We start from the raw sequence: 20,046 nt of genomic DNA, 5'->3' as shown, positions 1-20,046 counted from the left end.
TAGCCATTTGCCCAGTGGGGCGAGGACTCGTGTGAAGACTTGAGGGGCTGTTGAGAGTCCGAAGCATATCGCTTTGAACTGGAAGACTCTTCCTTGGAACATGAAGTGAAGGAACTTCCTCGAATCTTGATGGATGGGGATGTGTAAGTATGCGTCCTCCATGTCCAGAGGGACCATCCAGTCCCCCTTCTGAAGAGATGATAGAACGGACTGAGGGGTCTCCATAGCGAACTTCGTCTTGGACACGAACTGGTTGAGGGCGCTGACATCCAAAACCGGTCTCCAACCGCCTGAGGTCTTGGTAACTACGAAGAGGCGATTGTAGAACCCTGGCGACGACGGATCTTGAACTTCCTCGATCGCTGATTTGAGAAGAGCTTCTACTTCCAGACTCAGGGCAAGAAATTTGTCTGATCCTGGAGAGTAAGCAGACAATGGAAGAGGCTTGCAAGTCAAAGGTGGAGGTTCTCTGAAGGGAACTGCATAACCAAAGCGAAGAACTTGGACAACCCAAGCTTCCGCATCGCGACGAGCCCATTCCCTCCAAAAAAGCTGCAGCCTGGCTCCTACTGTTGGGCAAAGGAAAGAGGACTCACTTGGTGCTGGGTTTGAAAGAAGATTTGGACTTGGACTTGTAAGGACAGCGCAGGTTGGTCCTGTGTCTGTGGTAAGGACAAGATTTCCCCCCTCGAAAGGGTTGAATAGATGCCAACTGGGTCGGGGCTGTCGTTGTCGGCTGTGGCTTTTTGAAGGACTGGGTGAGTAGGTGATTGGTTGACTTCTTCTTGAGGGAAGAGGCAATATTCCTGATCGACTCTTCTGGATAGAGCTGTTCTTTGACCAAGGGAGCGAAGAACAAGGCAGATTTCTGAGTGGTGGTGACCCCTCTGGTAACGAACGAGCACCAGAGTTCCCTCTTCTTGAGGACTCCTAAGGTGTAAAGGGAGGCTAACTCGTCCGCTGCGTCCCTCACAGACTTGTTTCCACAAGACAAGAAACTCACAAGTTCTGACGTCACGTCCTCTGGGATATCAGGGCAGTTCTCAATCTTGGATGCTAAGACACCCACAGCCCTGTTTAAAAGACTGAGGATCTCTAGCACCTTCAAGAGGTTCTTGACGAGATGGTCCATTTCCGAGGAGGAGAAGAATACTTTAGCCGATGAGAAAGCCGATCTTCTATTGGCGTCCACTAAACTAGAGATGTCCCTCTGGGAGGAGGCAGAAACTCCCAGGGACGGAGCTTCCCCAGTAACGTAGAATTGGTATCTCTTACTCTGCAACTTGGAAGGAGGAAATGCGAAATTTGCTTTTCCCGAATCTCTCTTGGCGGCCAACCACACATCGAGGATTATGAAGGGAGCCGTGATCGCCTTCGATAAGGACAGTTTGGGAACGATCTGATCAGGCCTCGGCCTTCCCATATGAAAAATGGACTGCGGAGGCTTAGTTGAAGGAGTGACGAAGCAGTCGGAATAAGTGGTCCACAAACACCTAAGCAGTTTAGTATAAGCCGAATAAGTAGATTCCTCTTCTGGGACTTCCTCTTCCGACGAAACCGGGGACAAACCAGGTACAGCAGGCAAAGAAGCGGCAGGTGATGGGGTTGCTGGTTGAACAGGCGTGGTAGGCGCTGGGGTTGCTGGTTGCACTCCCTTAAATAAGGAAACAATATTATCTAATTGCCTCCTACGAGGACCCAAGGCGTCGTTCGAGGTGGAAGACCGAGGACATGGCGGAATTCCTGAAGGAGGAACGATAGGCGCCCTGGGCGCAAGTGGCGCGAGAGGCAACACTCGGAGATCCGCTGGAGGGGAGGCAGCAGCACCCTCCCACTGAGCAGAAGGTGCCCGCAAAGCCAGAGGGGTACAGGGTGCAGCCGACGTCTTGAGAGCTGAGGGAGGTGGAAGAGACGAAAGCATGTAAATCCGTTTCTTAGTTGGTGGTCGATGTAAGGTTGAATCGTCCGACAAACTGGACGAAATGTCATACGCACCTGGCGCCAGAGGCGCACACACTGCATCCCTCGACCTTTTCAATGGAGGAGGGGACAAATAGTCCGACTTCCACGACCTTTTCAATGGCCATTTGCACCGTCGAGAGAGAGGAGAATCTCCCGACTCGGAAGATTCCAGTACATGGAACGACACACCTTTTCCGTGGTGGTCCGACTCGACGGAGGGAACGATCGCTTGTGAGCAAACCCCAAGAGGCTCCCTGCGATGTCTGGTATGTCTTCTCCCTGGTGCAGGGGAGCGGGACAGTGACCTTCGTCTAGGAGACCTGCTGGGACAAGCAACCGAACCCTCAGATGGCACAACACTAGCACTAGACACATTAGACTTCTCCATTAAAGTCTTCACAGAATTACCCAACTTAAGCATAGTACTACAAAGAAATTAAAACTTCTTCTCGAACCTCGATTCGAGACTGGCAACGGTACTAGGTGAAACAGGGCGGGAAGCTGGCATAATAGGTTCAATAGAAAGAGAAGGAGAACTAAGAGCAGGGGAAGCAGAAATAGAATGAGCAGAAGCTGAGACAGAAGCAGAAGCCCCAAAGTCTGCGGTAGCCGCCGGAAAGTCTGCCGTTGCCAACGGCCCCACACCCAAGCTACTCCCTTCTAGGCTAACTTTCTCGGTGTCTGACGTAGCTTTAGCTTTAGCCCGATGAGTCGCCTTCCTAACTCTATCCTTAGCAAGTTTTTCTTGATGAGAAAGAAAAATTCTCCACTGCTGGTCTGACCAGCAACTACATTCGATGCAAGGCGACTCCCTAGAGCAAGCCGATCCCCCCCTACAATCTACACACACAGTGTGGGGGTTGTAACAACTCTTAAATTTTAAGCCTAGCATTGCACCCACTGGCGCAAAACCTAACTGACGATCCTGAATCATACATGATTCTAGTCAAACAACAATTACAGTATTGTACTTCACCGAAATCTAGCGAAAAACGATGAAAATACGTAGCGCGTCTGAAGAGCACTCGATCGTGGGTGTTTACCCGTGAACGGCAGGAACAGAAATTGACTTACCAGTACGTGATCCTTGGGACTACCGAGCGGAATGGCGGTAGATGGCAACACCAGTTACCGGCAATTTTAGTACAATCACACGCAATTTAAAAACGCTGCCGTTTAGGAACTGATCAGCTATCATAATTGTTAGGTAATCGTTATGGAAAAATATATTTCTAATGCATATATATATTTAAATATTTAACATACTTTATGTTAAAGGTAAAATCCCTCAAAATCACAAAACAGCTGCTTCCTGATTTGTTTTACCCACATAAACATACCTCAGTTCAAACCCCGCCCCCTCCCTCTCTCTCAGTACTGTACATATCCTTTAATGAAATGTGAATTACTGTATAATAAACATAAAAATAAAAAACTAAAGCTTCATTGGAATAAGTTCGTGCATTCGTATGTACGTTACAATGATTTGCTAATTTTAAAATATTAATATTAATGTAAACACAGCACAATATCAGTAAAATAATGTTTCACTTGCAGAATCCAGTTATATACTTCATTACAATGATCTATTATCTTATGTAATAAAAAAAAAAAAAAAAAAAAAAAAAAAAATCATCCACCCATTTGTTAATGTTTAGATTCTCAGAATCAGCTGATTCGGCCTACAACTGAAAATTAGGAAAATAATTTTTTACTTGCTAGAAGAAACAAATGCATTACTGGAATTATCTTTAATTCTATACATAAAAGTAAAATGGACACACAAAGGTAAACTAACAATTTATGTTAAAAGTAAAATCCCTCAAAATCCCAAAACAACTGTTTCTTGATTCATTTTACTGATGTGAACATACCAGGGTTCACCCCCCCTCTCTCTCTCAGTGCTGTACATATCCTTTAATGGAGTACGAATTACTGTATAAACATAAAACTACAATACTGAAACTCCAAAAAGTTCATGACACCATGGAATGAGTGTGTGCATTTGTTTTGTTAAGTATGTTATTATTATTATTATTTTTTTTTTGCTTTGCTCGATTTACTGTAATATTTTTATTACAAGTTTAGTCAATTCAAAGTATGATTAACACACACAAAAGTACACAAGAGAATATTTTATCACTGTTGATTGCATTTATAATTTGATATTTTTTTTAATGCATACATAAATATTTAGGTACAGTACTTAACTCTGCTTGTGAATTCCCAATGTTTCCCCAACCTACTTTAAAAAGAAAACTGGACAGCTTGAAAGTGGCTGTGCCTGAATATAGGGGAACTTGATTAGTTTTCACACGTAGCCATAAGCCATATATTTTTAAGGGTAAAGTCGTCAGATGTCTTTGAAATGGTATTTAAGTGTTTCAGGATGATTAAGGTATAATTGGTGTATGATGCTAATTTAAGGTATATTTGGTGTTTGAACTATTTAAATATGCAGTTAGAAGCATTTTTAGAGGAGGGGACCAACTTATCATGGGTTTCAGCTTATCGCAGTTGGTTGTGGTCCCCAATCCCTGCAAATACAGTGGGTCAACTGTACATATACTATATACTATTATATATATATATATATATATATATATATATATATATATATATATATATATATATATATATATATATATATATATATATATATATCATTCAATTATCCAAATTAATAGAGAAATGGGTCCATCGGATAATGGTGAAATCCGAATACTGGCAAGTAAAAAAATCTAGGGGTGTTCAAGGGCTACTCTGTACCCTTCCATCTTGTTAATACCACAGAACTGTAGACATTCAGTATTCTTATAAACACCCACCATCACACTTTAAACTGAAAACTTATGCAAAAGGCAATTATCTACCTTTTTTTCTCATATCTGTAACAAAATATACTGCATAAACACTTGGAAAAAATGCAACCCTTTCATTTCCTCTCCATAGTAAATGACTGAAAAAAAACAATGCAACCCCTTCATTTCCTTTTCCTAGTAAATGACACAGTTCAGTAGGCAGGCAGCCTACCTGTGTTTAACCACAGCCTACCATGGTTTTATGAGCTTTAATGTATTTTGTAGAGCAACTTTATTCTCAGTTGTTACCAGATCGTATTACCATAAACGAGATAAAAACGTCTAGATTGTGTGAACGATAGAACTATGGTAGCCCAAATGTTACACAGTATCCATTTGCAAAAGTCAAACAGGCTATTACAACTCTATTTAAGATAAAGGTAATGAAATTTATTTTACTTAAAGAATCCATTTATACTTGTATTATCATATTGATTTATCATCGTATTAAATATAAAAAACATAAATATATATATGTTATATATATAAATAAATATATATATATGCTGTATATACACATACACAGTTCCCGGTTATTGGCGGGGTTCCATTCCGACAGCGTGATAAGCAAAATCGCCGGTAATCGAAAATGAGCGCCGATAACGGGAGATTGGCGGTAATACCTGATTATCGGCGCATATCAGCACCAAAAATAACTTATTTTCATCGCTAGACAAGCGCTGTACAACTGGAACGCCAATAACTGGGGACTGCCTGTGTGCATCTATATATATATATATATATATATAAAACCCCACTTGCCAACAATTTGAAAACTTGACACAACTTACCTTTACAAAATCCTTTGACACCTGTTCTAACTTAGCAGTCGTCCACAGATGAACAATATCTCTTTGGCCAATGCTCAGAGTTGGCTTTTCTTGAATAGCACCTAAAACTGTCCTACATCTTGATGATGGAAGTTTGTTGAATCCCATTTTAATAGCACATCTTCGATTATTCTTTGTAATCTTTAACAATGAGGAAGACTGTAAAGACAGGCAAGTTGAGGTACCTGCTTCCTTTACATTTAATTTGTTAGTCATAACTCCAGATGAATTATGTGATCTGGAAAAAGAAATACAGAACATTAAGACAAAATTGCATGCATACAAACTAAAATGAACAATACTAGAAAGTTTTAACCACACCAATGTGTTAGAAATAGTCTTTTGACCAAAGCAACACAAACAATGTTTACACATGCTAAAATGGTATACAACTGCCTCGCACTGCAAAAGTGTTCATTTCATTAGATGCATAAAAGAAATGAACAAGGATTTAATGAAAGATGATAGTTTTTCACCACATGGAAACCACAGATGACAAAGGTTCATCCCACTTTTCCCACCTATCATCCTCCTCCCACAGATCAGACAAGGGAGATAGAGAAGTAATACGTCCAGGTCAATTCAGCAAGGCCCTCTCACCTCCACCCCTTCGAAGTACCAGAGATTGGAGAATGCCCATTCATCAGCAGGGCATGACCAGGGGAGCAGGCAATTGCTGTTGGTAGCATTGGTCTCTTCGTTTACAGAGTCCTCTCCTTTGCATCTGACTTCTCACTATAGCAGAGTCCACCACTCTTTGCAGTTAAGCCCCGCCCACTGCACACCAGTGATTGGTTAGCTCTCGAGGGGTGAATGACGTCACACTATTTAGCAGTCCAAATGATTACCAGAACGGATTTGACTCCGTTCGGTCATGTTGAGTGTCGTGCATGAATGATGACACCACAGATTTGAGTTCGCGGAGTCGTGAAGTATGCAACTGATATCTCCGATAAAAGATATACAGTGAACCCTCGCTACTGCGCGGTTCGTCTATCGCGGATTCACGACTTATGGATTTTTTTCCATTACTTATGTATATTATAAGAGAAAATATATAGCGGATTTTCCGGAAATTTCAAATATAGTCGCAATATAGGAAGACCCAAATATTTCATTAATTCCATTAATAGTTATTAATATCTGCTAGTACTGTTGGTTCATTGCATTATGACATATAATTCAGTACAAAATGAGATTAAACAAAAATATGCTTCACTGCATCGCGGATTTTTCAGAAATATTCATCGAAAAATTAAAATTAAAAAGTACCGCCATATCGGCAGCCATATTGCGGAAAAAACAGCGATGTTTCATCATGTTACGTGAGAAGAACTTTTGCGAGACCAACACGCAAGGACTGGAAGTTTCAGATATATCCACAGGCACTCGGACAAGGCACGTGAGTGGTACATAAGAGAATATCTTATCACTGTTGATGTTTCATCTTAAATCACTGTAAAAATAATTAAAATCCGAATTTCATATGTAAGCAACTCAAGGATACTGTATACAGTCTCGTCCCAAGCTACTGTGCTGTACAGTACACACCATTTCTCTCTCTCTCTCTCTCAATGAAATATGAATTACTGTATCATAAACTTTTATGTACAGAATTAAAAATAATTTCATTGATAAATTTGTTTCTTTTAGCAACTAAAAAAATATTTTCCTAATTCTTTCGTTAGTAGTGAGCAACTGCAGTCAGCCGATTCCCAGAACGTAAACATTACAAATATGGGACAATCTTTTTTTTTTTCATATTACTGTGATAGGAGATCAAAATAGTAATACAGGCACTCGGACAAGGCACGTGAGTGGTACATAAGAGAATATCTTATCACTGTTGATGTTTCATCTTAAATCACTGTAAAAATAATTAAAATCCGAATTTCATACGTAAGCAACTCAAGGATACTGTATACTCTCTCATCACCAGCTTGTCAAGACGTAGTCAAGACTTAGTCTCGTCCCAAGCTACTGTGCTGTACAGTACACACCATTTCTCTCTCTCTCTCTCTCTCAATGAAATATGAATTACTGTATCATAAACTTTTATGTACAGAATTAAAAATAATTTCATTGATAAATTTGTTTCTTTTAGCAACTAAAAAATGATTTTCCTAATTTTTTCGTTAGTAGTGAGCAGCCTCAGTCAGCTGATTCTCAGAACGTAAACATTACAAATATGGGACGATCTTTTTTTTATGCATATTACTGTGATAGATCAAAATAGTAATACAGTGTTTAAGTGCATAGGAAGTGTTTATAACAGTGTGGGAAAGGCTATAAAGCCTTTAAATATATACCATGTATATACAGTACAGTATATGCCTCCCTAGGGAGGGGCCAATGCTACTTCGCGGAATTTCACTTATCGCGGGGGGTTCTGGCCCCCATTATCCGCAATAGACGAGGGATCACTGTATTAGGTTACATATCATTTGGAAGATCTTGGATCATTTAGTCTGTGCATCTTTTTTTTATCATACGAAGCCTAAATACACAAGCATCTTGCTTTTTTTTTTTTTTTTTTTTTTTTTTTAAATTGGTGTTGGCCTACATAAGAGATCCCACATAGACCACATTAACTGAAATGAAGCATAGACTTATACAGCCATGTCAAATGTTAATATCATTGAGAGATTAGGCCTACACGTCAATTTCTTATATTTTGAGGCAATGACAGGTCATAGGACTACACATCAAATTCTTATATTTTGATGCAATGACAGGTCATAGACCTACATGTCAATTTCTTATATACTGAGGCAATGACAAGTCATAGGACCACACATTAAATTCTTATATCTTGAGAACATGACAGGGCATGGGCCTACACGTCAATTTCTTATCGCAAATAATTTTCTTCCTGTATCTGTTGGAAATAGAGTAACTTGTAATTAATATAGTAGTTTCAACTCCACGCTATATAATGTATAATATAAAGTGGAATGTACACGTATAAGGAAGTGCACATGCACAGACATGCTTGGATGGCCATAGTAATTGTAACGCCACTCATACCACAGAGAATAAAAGTAAAACTTGTGGGGACGCAGCCGATGACACAGATCAATCATAGGACTGTCTCAGCCCTACACACAACTATCAAACTGCTCTCAATGAACTACAGTAGAGCCCCGGTCCTCGACGCTAATCCATTCCAGAAGAAACGTCGAGATTTTATTTAGTTGAATTCTGAATCAATTTCTCCCATAAGAAATAACTGAAAATGGATTAATCCATTCCTGACCACCAGTCATTACCCCAACCTCGCCTTTTTATACAAAACATTACACAAATTACAATTAAATAAGTTCTGAGTTGAATAACTTACTGTATCAGAAGCACTTCTTACATTTTTAAATGTATACTGTATAAAAAAAAATTGGCCTACGACCAATGCAGCCATATTACCGATGGTAGACCGAGTGCCATAGGCTAGGCTAGGTAGCCTATAGGCACTACCAGAATGTACTGTAACGGGTACACACAAAAACTGTTGTTAATAATGATAACATTAAAAAACAAGCCTGATTATTACAGTAAATTAATAATACAGTATTTATAAGCCGAATTACTGTAGTCAGTTATCATAAAATTTTAACAAATTTCCTAAATTACGTGGGCACTCGGCAGCTTGTGGCATGAGCAGATGTAAACAAACCACAGTGCCACCCTGGTGCTGTATCACGGTACTAATTACATAAACATTGTTTACGTTCAGTATTTATGGTAAATTTCATACAGTCTACTGGAATAGTGTATAAAACCACTGTAAAACATCTTTCAGTAAATATTATGATACCCTAACATATTGGGACCCATGATTGGATGAAAATTCAGTGCAGAAAGCCCAAAAAATGATGATATACCTGTACAAGCGTGTACTTCTCCAAACAACAGCAGCAGCAGCGTGTGTGGGCTTTAAATGCTTTTAAATACTCTTGGGAAGAACGCCACCAACAACGCCAACTAGGAGCAGCCGCCCAAAACTCTTTTTTTTCTACAAACATCATATGATTCATCAGGTCGGATTCCGGTTTGTTGTTCGAGCTCCGACGCAAAATTTACTCAACATTTCGCGTCGAAATCCTATTATGTAGAGTTCTAGTACGGTCAAGGAACGGGGTTCTACTGTATATTGAAAATAGATTTACAGAAGGGATAACAAATTACATTACTGTGATGAGTAAATATAAGGCTGCTGTAGCATTTCTATGAAAATGAAGGCTATGGCAGGAAGGCATCATAAGATACTTAACGAAATAAGAAAAAATAAATGATAGCTGAAAAAGTTATGTATGAGATGATCCAGACCAGTCTGCGAGTAGCCCATGATACTCATTTGCTTTTGGGGCATTCTTGTAGATTACCCTGTTGGACAAAAGGATACATGAGCCAGTAAATATTCTTTCTCTCTTTCTGTTGTTAGGAGAATATTCTAGCGTAGACTACATTCATAAAGATCTCAATTACTTTTAATTAAAACAAGTGACTAAATTTCAATTGACAAGAGTAGGCAGTTAATTCTTTACACCAGTATTTTATGAATAGGTCTATGTTTATTCTGCAGTTGTAGGTCACCATATGAAAAGTTTTCGAAGACAAAACTACAAGCACCATAACAAAAAAAAATTAAAAATAACCAAAATAAAACAACTGAGTATAATATAGGCCTATAATCCAAACACCATAAGTTGCGTATACCATTAAAAAGACAGGACATTATAGGTCTACGTCCATTTTTATGGCCATGCTATTTCAAAAGGAGATAATGTCCTTAAATAATTCTCAACAAATTATATCCAATACTACTCGTACAGCCTATTATACTGTAAAACTTTAATTTAAACATAGTCATATACAGGTTCTGTAGAGTGCAGTCACTGCTTGTCATCCCTCCGAATGTATAAACAAGTGCAATGACATCGATTTTATGACTTAAAATGTAGTAAAATTCCCTGAAATCAATATGAAATATCAGTCTGCATAGCTCTGAGAAAGTCTGTGTGTTCAAGTTTAGAATGGTGAACACGCTTGACAATATCAGACAGTAATTATCATTGTCCAGTGATTCAAGTGCACCGATTTGAACACAGACATTCCCTATTTCACCTCCGTATTCAGGTGAACCTCCTTTACGAAACACAACACTGTAGCATCGCGGAATACTCCTGACTTCGTTCATATTTTCCTTTTTTTTTTACCACCTTTATTGAGATGCGTATTATGATTTTATATCAGGGGATAATATAACGTTTCCTTTTGATAATCTGCAGAACGTATTTTAGTTCGGTACAACAGCCATTGCAATATTAATGAACATGAAAAGAACCCCAGATTAACCAACTTTTCAAAACTATTGAAAGCCAATTAGCCCTAAGGGATGGTCATGACGAAAGCAGTGGGCGGGGCTTAATGCAAAGAACACTGGACTTTGCTATAGCACGGGGACAGGTCAGCTTCCAGGGCAAGCAGATGGAGAGGATCTAGTGCAGCAGCAGCAGAGCAGTGCTGTGACAACCATTCCAAGTCCAGCAATAAAAATTTTGTTTGTCTCGAATGATTAAGGAAAAAGCCACCATGGAAAACCAAGTTTATGTGAACAATTATTGAAAAAAAGCTTTTGGCCTTCACTACGGTCCTCTTCAGCTAAATTGAATGGTAATTAGTTTCCCAAGAAATAAAAAGTAAAAATAAAAACAAAGTAATTAAAATGAAAACTGTCAGTCAAGAGGTCCTCCTTGGGATCTAGTCATTTCTTTACGGCATCTTCTTGCATGTGTGTTAGTACTGTAACAGTTGCTTTTAACAGTAGTAATACAACCCAGTTGAACTTCAAAAAGGTTTTAAAATTGCCTTATTCCAAAGAATCAATAATACTGAAAAAGATAAGCAAGGTTTTTGATGAACACAAAAATAAGTTTTCACTTCTAACTCGCTAAAACAAACTTGGAAAGAATTCAGTTAAGAATGCTGAATTAAATTCAGGTGGCTACATAATTCCCTTGTAAAGATTGCACACAAGTCCATGTTACGATGACTGGAACGGATTGCTGTCAGATTAGTGGAAAATGAAAATGCATGTAAGACCAGTGCCAATATCTGTGCCATTGCCAATCATTATCTAAATTTAGACCATCAGATCATTTCTGATAAGGCAAAGACTAGCCACTGCCAACCATTATCTAAATTTAGACCACGAGATTATTTTTTATAAGGCAAAGAATATACACAAGACAAAAAATACCATTAAAAGAATAGTAAAGGGGCCACTCATCAGAAAACTAGAAAATTTTCAGGGAAACAAGACTTTTACCTCTGAAAAGTTTCACAGACCACTTAATAAGCCTGACAGCTCCTAATGACTCAGCTACTTATAAAACTACAAGAAAATACCTTCAAGAAAAGAAGATATTTAAAGAAGACCTCCACACTGTCAATTTTCATTTTAATTGTTCTTTTCAATTTTTTTACTTCTTGGTAAGCACTGTAATTACCATTTCCTACAAATAAAGAGCATCTTACTAAAGGCTGACAGCTCCTTTTTTATATTCCCATAAACTTGGTTTACTAGTTTTTTTTTTTCTTAACCAACCATTCTTGGTTACAAATTAATATTAACCCTTTAACGCTGAAGCCCTATTTACAAAAACGTCTCCCGTATGCCGGCGGCGTTCGGTGAGATAGCGCCGAAGCGGAAAAAAAGTATTTTTCAAAAAATCACAGCACGCTTAGTTTTTAAGATTAAGAGTTCATTTTTGGCTCATTTTTTTGTCATTGCCTGAAGTTTAGTATGCAACCATCAGAAATGAAAAAAAATATCATTATCATATATAAATATTGGAATATATGACAGCGAAAAAAAAAAACTCGTATATAATTGTATACAAATCGCACCGTAAGCAAAACGGTTGAAGCTAATGAGTAATTTTTTTTCGTTGTATTGTATACTAAATTGCGATGAATTTTGTATATAACAAATTGTAAAACGATCAAAGCAACACAGGAAATATCACAAAATGATGCGTGAATTCGTAACGCGCGGACGTAAAAAGAAGTTTTTTTTTTCAAAATTTCACCATAAATCGAAATATTGTGCTAGAGACTTCCCGTTTGTTGAAAAATGAAGCTAATTGATTGAATATTACTAGACTGTAAGTGTTTTAGCTTACAATTGCAGTTTTCAACCATTTCGGTTGAGTTAAAGTTGACAGAAAGTCGAATTTTTTCTATTTATCGTGATTTATATGGAAATACTTCAAAACCGATAAAAGCTACAACCATGAGTTATTTTTTTTTTGTATTGTACATGAAATTGCGCACATTTTCATATATAAAACTTTATGTAACGACTAATATAAAGCGGTGCAAATATTACGACAAGCAGATGAAAGAATTTCTGAGATGTTCGGCAGAGTTACCGCACAGACGTAAGGAAAATTTTTTTTTTTTTAAATTCACCATAAATCGAAATATTGTGCTAGAGACTTCCAATTTCTTGCAAAATGAAGTTAAACGATTGAATATTACTAGAATGTAAGAGTTTTAGCTTACAATTGCGTTTTTCGACCATTTCGGTCGAGTTAAAGTTGACTGAAGGTTGAAATTTTGGCAGTTATCGTGATTTGTGAAAATATTTCAAAACTGATAAAAGCTACAACCATGAGCTATTTTTTGTTGTATTCTACATGGAATTGCGCACATTTTCATATATAAAAGTTTATGTAACGACTAATGTAAAACGATGCAAACATTACGACAACATGATGAAAATTTCTGAGATGTTCGGCCGAGTTACCGTGCGCAGACGTAAGGAAAAAAATTTTTTTTTCAGAAATTCACCATAAATCGAAATATTGTGCTAGAAACTTCCAGTTTGTTGCAAAATGAAGATACATGATGAATATTACTAGAATGTAAGAGTTTTAGCTTATAATTGCGTTTTTTTTACCATTTCGGTCGAGTCAAAGTTGACCGAAGCTTGAAATTTTGGCAGTTATCGTGATTTATATGAAAATATTTCAAAACTGATAAAAGCTACAACCATGAGTTATTTTCTGTTGTATTCTACATGAAATTGCGCACATTTCCATATATAAAACTTTATGTAACAACTAATATAAAACAGTGCAAACATTACGACAATGTGACGAAAGAATTTCTGGCGGGGACATAAGGAAAAAGTTTTTTTCAAATATTCAACATAAATCGAAATATTGTGCTAGACACTTCCAATTGGTTGCAAAATGAAGGTAAATGATTGAATATTACTAGATCGTAAGAGTTTTAGCTTAAAATTGCGTTTTTTGACCATTTCGGTTGAGTCAAAGTTGACCGAAGGTTGAAATTTTGGCAGTTATCATGGTTTATATGAAAATATTTCCAAACTGATAAAAGCTACAACCATGGGTTGTATTTTGCTGTATTGTACATGAAATTGCGCACATTTTCATATATAAAACTTTATGTAACGGCTAATATAGAACAGTGCAAAAATTACGACAAAATGACAAAAGAATTTATGAAATTTTCGGCTGAGTTACCGCCCGTGCGTAAGAAATAAGTTTTTTCAAAAATTCACCATAAATCGAAATATTGTGGTAGAGACTTCCAATTTGTTGCAAAATGAAGGTACATGATTGAATATTACTAGAATGTAAGAGTTTTAGCTTACAACTGCGTTTTTCGACCATTTCGGTTGAGTCAAAGTTGACCGAAGGTTGAAATTTTTTGTAGTCGACGTACGGTACGTCCACTCGGCTCCCAACAGACAATTTTAGTCGACGTAAGATACATCCAATAGGCATTTAAGGGTTAAAGGTAATTGTATATTTATATTTAGTGACTCAAACAATCTTCTAGCTCTAATTGGGAAAGGAGGTGGATGATTGTTTATAAACACATCTCTTAAACCGAATAATTTTTTGGTTGGAGTCATATTTGTCTGAATACTCAGAGCACTCTTCATTGTTACTAGCTGTCTATGGAAAGACAGAGGTAGTTCATCACATTCAACTTGTAAAGTAGATGTTGGTGATGATCGAAAAGCTCCTGAACATATTCCAAGGCCTTCATTATGAACTGGGTCTACCGTTTTCAGCGTTGCGTCTGATGCCGAGCCATATATTTCACTTCCATAATCAACGATAGACAGCACTGTTGCTTTATACAATAAAGTAAGGGTATGTCTATTGGCTCCCCAAGCAGTGTTCGATAGTTTTTTTTAATTAGGTTTAATGCTCTTTTACATTTTGATTTCATATATGTTATGTGGGCTTTCCAGTTCATGTGAGTATCAAATACTAACCCTAAAAATTTTGCTGTTTGGCCAATTGGTATACTATGGTTTCTGATTTTGTTTGGCCAATTGGTATACTATGGTTTCTGATTTTTAAGTCTATTTCTTGCCCTTTTTTCCACTTTTTATTTTTATAAAAAATGATTGCTTGGGTTTTATCTATGGAAAATTTAAAGCCTACAGATAAAGCCCATTCATCTATTTGTACTATGCTTTTATTAATAATTCGTTCGGCATGTTTTACTTGAGATGCTGAACAATATATGATAAAATCATCCATATACAGGTTACTTTTAATACCAATGGTTAGATTATTACTGATATCATTAATTGCTAAAGTAAACAGGGTGCCACTAAGGACACTTCCTTGTGGAACACCATTTTCAAGACAGAACATCATCAATTCTCACCTGAAAGCTGTGATTTTTCAAAAAGTTTTCTATAAACACCTAGGTAAATGTCCACAGATGATGTTGTTTTGTAAAGTTTTTAATATAGCATACCTCCATGTAATATCATATGCTTCTTCAATGTCAAAAAAGAGAGCTACAGTAATTTGTTTTCGTTCAAAACCTCTACATATATGGTCTTCTAAGTTACAGAGAGAATCTAATCTAGATCTGTTACACTGTGACCCGAACTGAGAGGGAGTCAAAATTTTATTTTCTCGAATGTGCCATGTTAGTCGAGCATTTACCATTTTCTCTAGGAATTTGCAAAAACAACTTGTTAAAGAAATTGGTCTGTAATTGTTTGCATTACTGGGATCTTTGCCAGGTTTGGGGATTGGAATAATTATAGCTTTACGCCATTCATTAGGAAATAAATTTCTAAGCCATAAGTGGTTATAAAACTCTACCAAGTATGTCTTTGCCAAAGGTGCTAAATGGCAGACCATTTCAAAACAAATATTGTCACCTCCAGGGGCAGATTTATTGCTGTTCAACTGAGCAAATTCTAGCTCTTCCATATTAAATTTTCTATTATAATATACATCTTCTATTGTTTCTACATTTATTATTATTAATTCTATATTTTTCCTTGTGTGGAAATGCTCATCTAAATTTTTGTTGCTACTTACTTTTGCTAAATTTTCACCTATTACATTATTAATTTCTTTAGGATCAAGTATTCTTTTCCCATCTTTTATTATGGCATGCCTAGATGGTTTAACATGGGTACCATTTATTTTCCTAAATTTTCCCCATATTTTTTGTATGGGAGTATTTTTAGAGAGATCTGATACATATTTTTTTTCCATGAAATGATTCTTCCTCGAATTACTTCTCTTTTAAACTTTGCAGATATTTTGTTATATAGAGGTTTTAATGTATCAATTTCTAATAATAATATAGTCTGCTTTTGTAAGGTTCCTCCTAATATCAGTAATGTTTTGTTCATTTTGCTGAGCTTTCTATTCATATTATTTAATCATCTTCCAATTTGGTGTTTTATTTTTATTAATTCTGTTAGTTTTTCAGACCACCATGGGACTTTGTATTTTGTTGGATGAGATTTGGATTTTGGTATTGCTTTATCAGCAGCACTTTTAATGAAATCAACAAGAAATTTGTTAGTTTCATTATGATCTTTCAAATACTCAAATGGTGGGATATTCCTAGTGTGGAATTCATATTGCTCCCAATCTCCTTTATAAGTCTTGTATTGAGGGACATGCTTGGTGGGAATATTTTGTAATAATGAAATTAATACTGGGACATAATCACATGTATGTAAGTCGTCAAACGTTTTCCAGTCCAATCTGTCTACTATGTTTGTTGTACATAGAGTTAAGTCGATTGAGGAAAATGTTCCATGTGTTTTATAATAGTATGTGCTGGATTCGTTATCATTTATACAGCACATGTCATATGACTCTATGAATTCTTCTATTTTACTTCCTGCTCTATCTGAGTCTGTACAATTACAGTCCAACATCGGGTTGTGGGCATTAAAATCACCTACTATTAACCCTTAAACGCCGAGCCTCTATTTACAAAAGTGTCTGTCGTATGCCGGCGGCGTTCTGGATTTAGCACCAAAGTGGAAAAAAAGTTTTTTCAAAAAACCACAGTACGCTTAGTTTTCAAGATTAAGAGTTCATTTTTGGCTCCTTTTTTTTGTCATTGCCTGAAGTTTAGTATGCAACCATCAGAAATGAAAAAAATATTATCATATATAAATATTGAAATATATGACAGCTCAAAAAAAAATTTCATATATAATTGTATACAAATCACGCTGTAAGCAAAATGGTTAAAGCTAATGAGTTATTTTTTTCTTTGTATTGTACACTAAATTGCGATGATTTTGGTATATAACAAATTGTAAAACGATCAAAGCAACACAGAGAAAGTATTATCACAAAATGATGCATGAATTCGTAACACGCGGACGTAAAAAAGTTTTTTTCAAAAATTCACCATAAATCGAAATATTGTGCTAAGACTTGCCGTTTGTTGAAAAATTAAGGTAGTTGATTGAATATTACTAGAATGTAAGTGTTTTAGCTTACAACTGCAGTTTTCGACCATTTCGGTCGAGTTAAAGTTGACCGAAGGTCGAATTTTTTTCTATTTATCGTGATTTACATGAAAATATTTCAATACTGATAAAAGCTACAACCATGAGTTATTTTTTGTTGTATTCTACATGAAATTGCGCACATTTTCATATATAAAACTTTATGTAACGACTAATATAAAACGGTGCAAACATTACAAGGTGACGAAAGAATTTCCGAGATGTTCGGCAGTTACCGCGCGGATGTAAGGAAAAAGTTTTTTTCAAAAATTCACCATAAATCGATATATTGTGCTAGAGACTTCCAATTTGTTGCAAAATGAAGGTAAATGACTGAATATTACTAGAATGTAAGAGTTTTAGCTTACAATTGCGTTTTTCAACCATTTCGGTCGAGTCAAAGTTGACCGAAGGTTGAAATTTTGGCACTTATCGTGATTTATATGAAAATATTTCAAAACTGATAAAAGCTACAACCATGGGTTGTTTTTTGTTGTATTTTACATGAAACTGCGCACACTTTAATATATAAAACTTTATGTAACGGCTAATACAAAACGGTGCAAAAATTACGACAAAATGACAAAAGAATTTCTGAAATTTTCGGCAGAGTTACAGCGCGGATGTAAGGAAAAAGTTTTTTCAAAAATTCACCATAAATCGAAATATTGTGCTAGAGACTTCCAATTGGTTGCAAAATGAAGGTAAATGATTGAATATTACTAGAATGTAAGAGTTTTAGCTTACAATTGCGTTTTTCAACCATTTCGGTCGAGTCAAAGTTGACCGAAGGTTGAAATTTTGGCACTTATCGTGATTTATATGAAAATATTTCAAAACTGATAAAAGCTACAACCATGGGTTGTTTTTTGTTGTATTTTACATGAAACTGCGCACGCTTTAATATATAAAACTTTATGTAACGGCTAATACAAAACGGTGCAAAAATTACGACAATATGACGAAAGAATTTCTGAAATTTTCGGCAGAGTTACAGCGCGGATGTAAGGAAAAAGTTTTTTCAAAAATTCACCATAAATCGAAATATTGTGCTAGAGACTTCCAATTTGTTGCAAAATGAAGGTAAATGATTGAATATTACTAGAATGTAAGAGTTTTAGCTTACAATTGCGTTTTTTGACCATTTCGGTCAAGTCAAAGTTGACCAAAGGTTGAAATTTTTGTAGTCGACGTACGGTACGTCCACTCGTCACCTGACAGACAATTTTAGTCAACTTACGATACGTCCAGTTGGCGTTTAAGGGTTAATGTAGGTTCCTTGGCATTAAGTAATTCTTTGAGTTTGTCAGTCATAATTTTTATTAGGAAGATTGTATAAATTATGAATTACATAATTATAATTTTTTATTCGTATTCTAATACTCGATGTTTGCAGATCAGTAAAGTTTACAGGTACTTTGTCATAACATACTTTGTTATGTACAGTCACTAAAAAATGTTTTGCAACATGTTCCAGAAGTTTTCGTTCACCTAATAGTAATTTGTTCTTTTGATATTTACAAGGAAATGTAATTTTCTTATTCGACTTCGGTTATTAATCATACGGTTAACAATATAAAAAAGAATGGTGGGTGAAAAATTCATATTACAAAAAATGACGAAACATTTTGAAAAATTTCACTTCAGATGATTGCGCAGAGTCAAAGAAGAAACTATATTTCGAATTCAGATAAAAGCTTATTGACTAATAAAGTAATATTGAATAATCATCAATGAAATTATATATAAATAAATAAAGAAAGAATTCAACCATTTTTGTTGTCAAAAAGAAAAAAGAAAAAATCTCGTAACGTCGTATGTTACCGTGTGACTCCACATTCGGGCAGGAAAATTAAACTAAACTGTCTCGTCACTTGCACTGATAAGATGGGCAACAGACTGCCGCACCACAATCATTACCTTGCATAAGAGTAATGTCTCTATTGTAGATATTGCTCGGCAGCTTAGCGTAAATAAAACAACCATGTATAGAGGAATAAAACAACAGAGAGAGCGAGGAAATATGATAAATTCATTGCAAAAAGTGGAGGATGACCCCATTGTTGCACTACTGTTAAAGATCATCATCGGATGATCACTGAAGGAGCTCCGCCTAACTCCCCTGACAAGCCGGTGTTGCCATAAAGAGAGAACATTACACTTTCCCTTCAAGTTGCTGCTCAAACCATCCGTAACAGGCTACATGCGACCAAAATATTATTTCATCATACTCCTGCCAAGAAACACTTCATATCAGCAAAAGAATAGAGGCTAGGGTTTGCGTTATAACATAATCCAGTGGCCGATGATTTCTGTAAGAATCATCTTTTGCGAACAGGAGGAGACATTCCCCACTGATGAGCATGGTAGTCTTCTTCACTGCTGGTGTTTAGCATTAACTAAATTAATGTTGAACTTCTTGCTAATTTTAATTCTTTAGAAACTTAGATAATAAATACAAAAATAGGCGTTATATATTCAGTTAACTTCATAAGAGGCATCAAAATGATAGGCCTAAGTAGCAAAGAAAGAAATGAGAAATATATATATATATATATATATA

General features: G+C 36.3%; 1 pseudogene; it reads right to left on the bottom strand.

Moving 5' to 3' along the window:
• The window catches only part of LOC136831444 (zinc finger protein 624-like), a 378,392-nt pseudogene that overhangs the window by 286,769 nt on the left and 71,577 nt on the right, over positions 1–20,046 (bottom strand).

Source organism: Macrobrachium rosenbergii, chromosome 48 (genome assembly GCF_040412425.1).
Source record: "Macrobrachium rosenbergii isolate ZJJX-2024 chromosome 48, ASM4041242v1, whole genome shotgun sequence".
Lineage (NCBI taxonomy): Eukaryota > Metazoa > Arthropoda > Malacostraca > Decapoda > Palaemonidae > Macrobrachium > Macrobrachium rosenbergii.
This window is presented reverse-complemented; position numbering and strand designations above follow the sequence as displayed.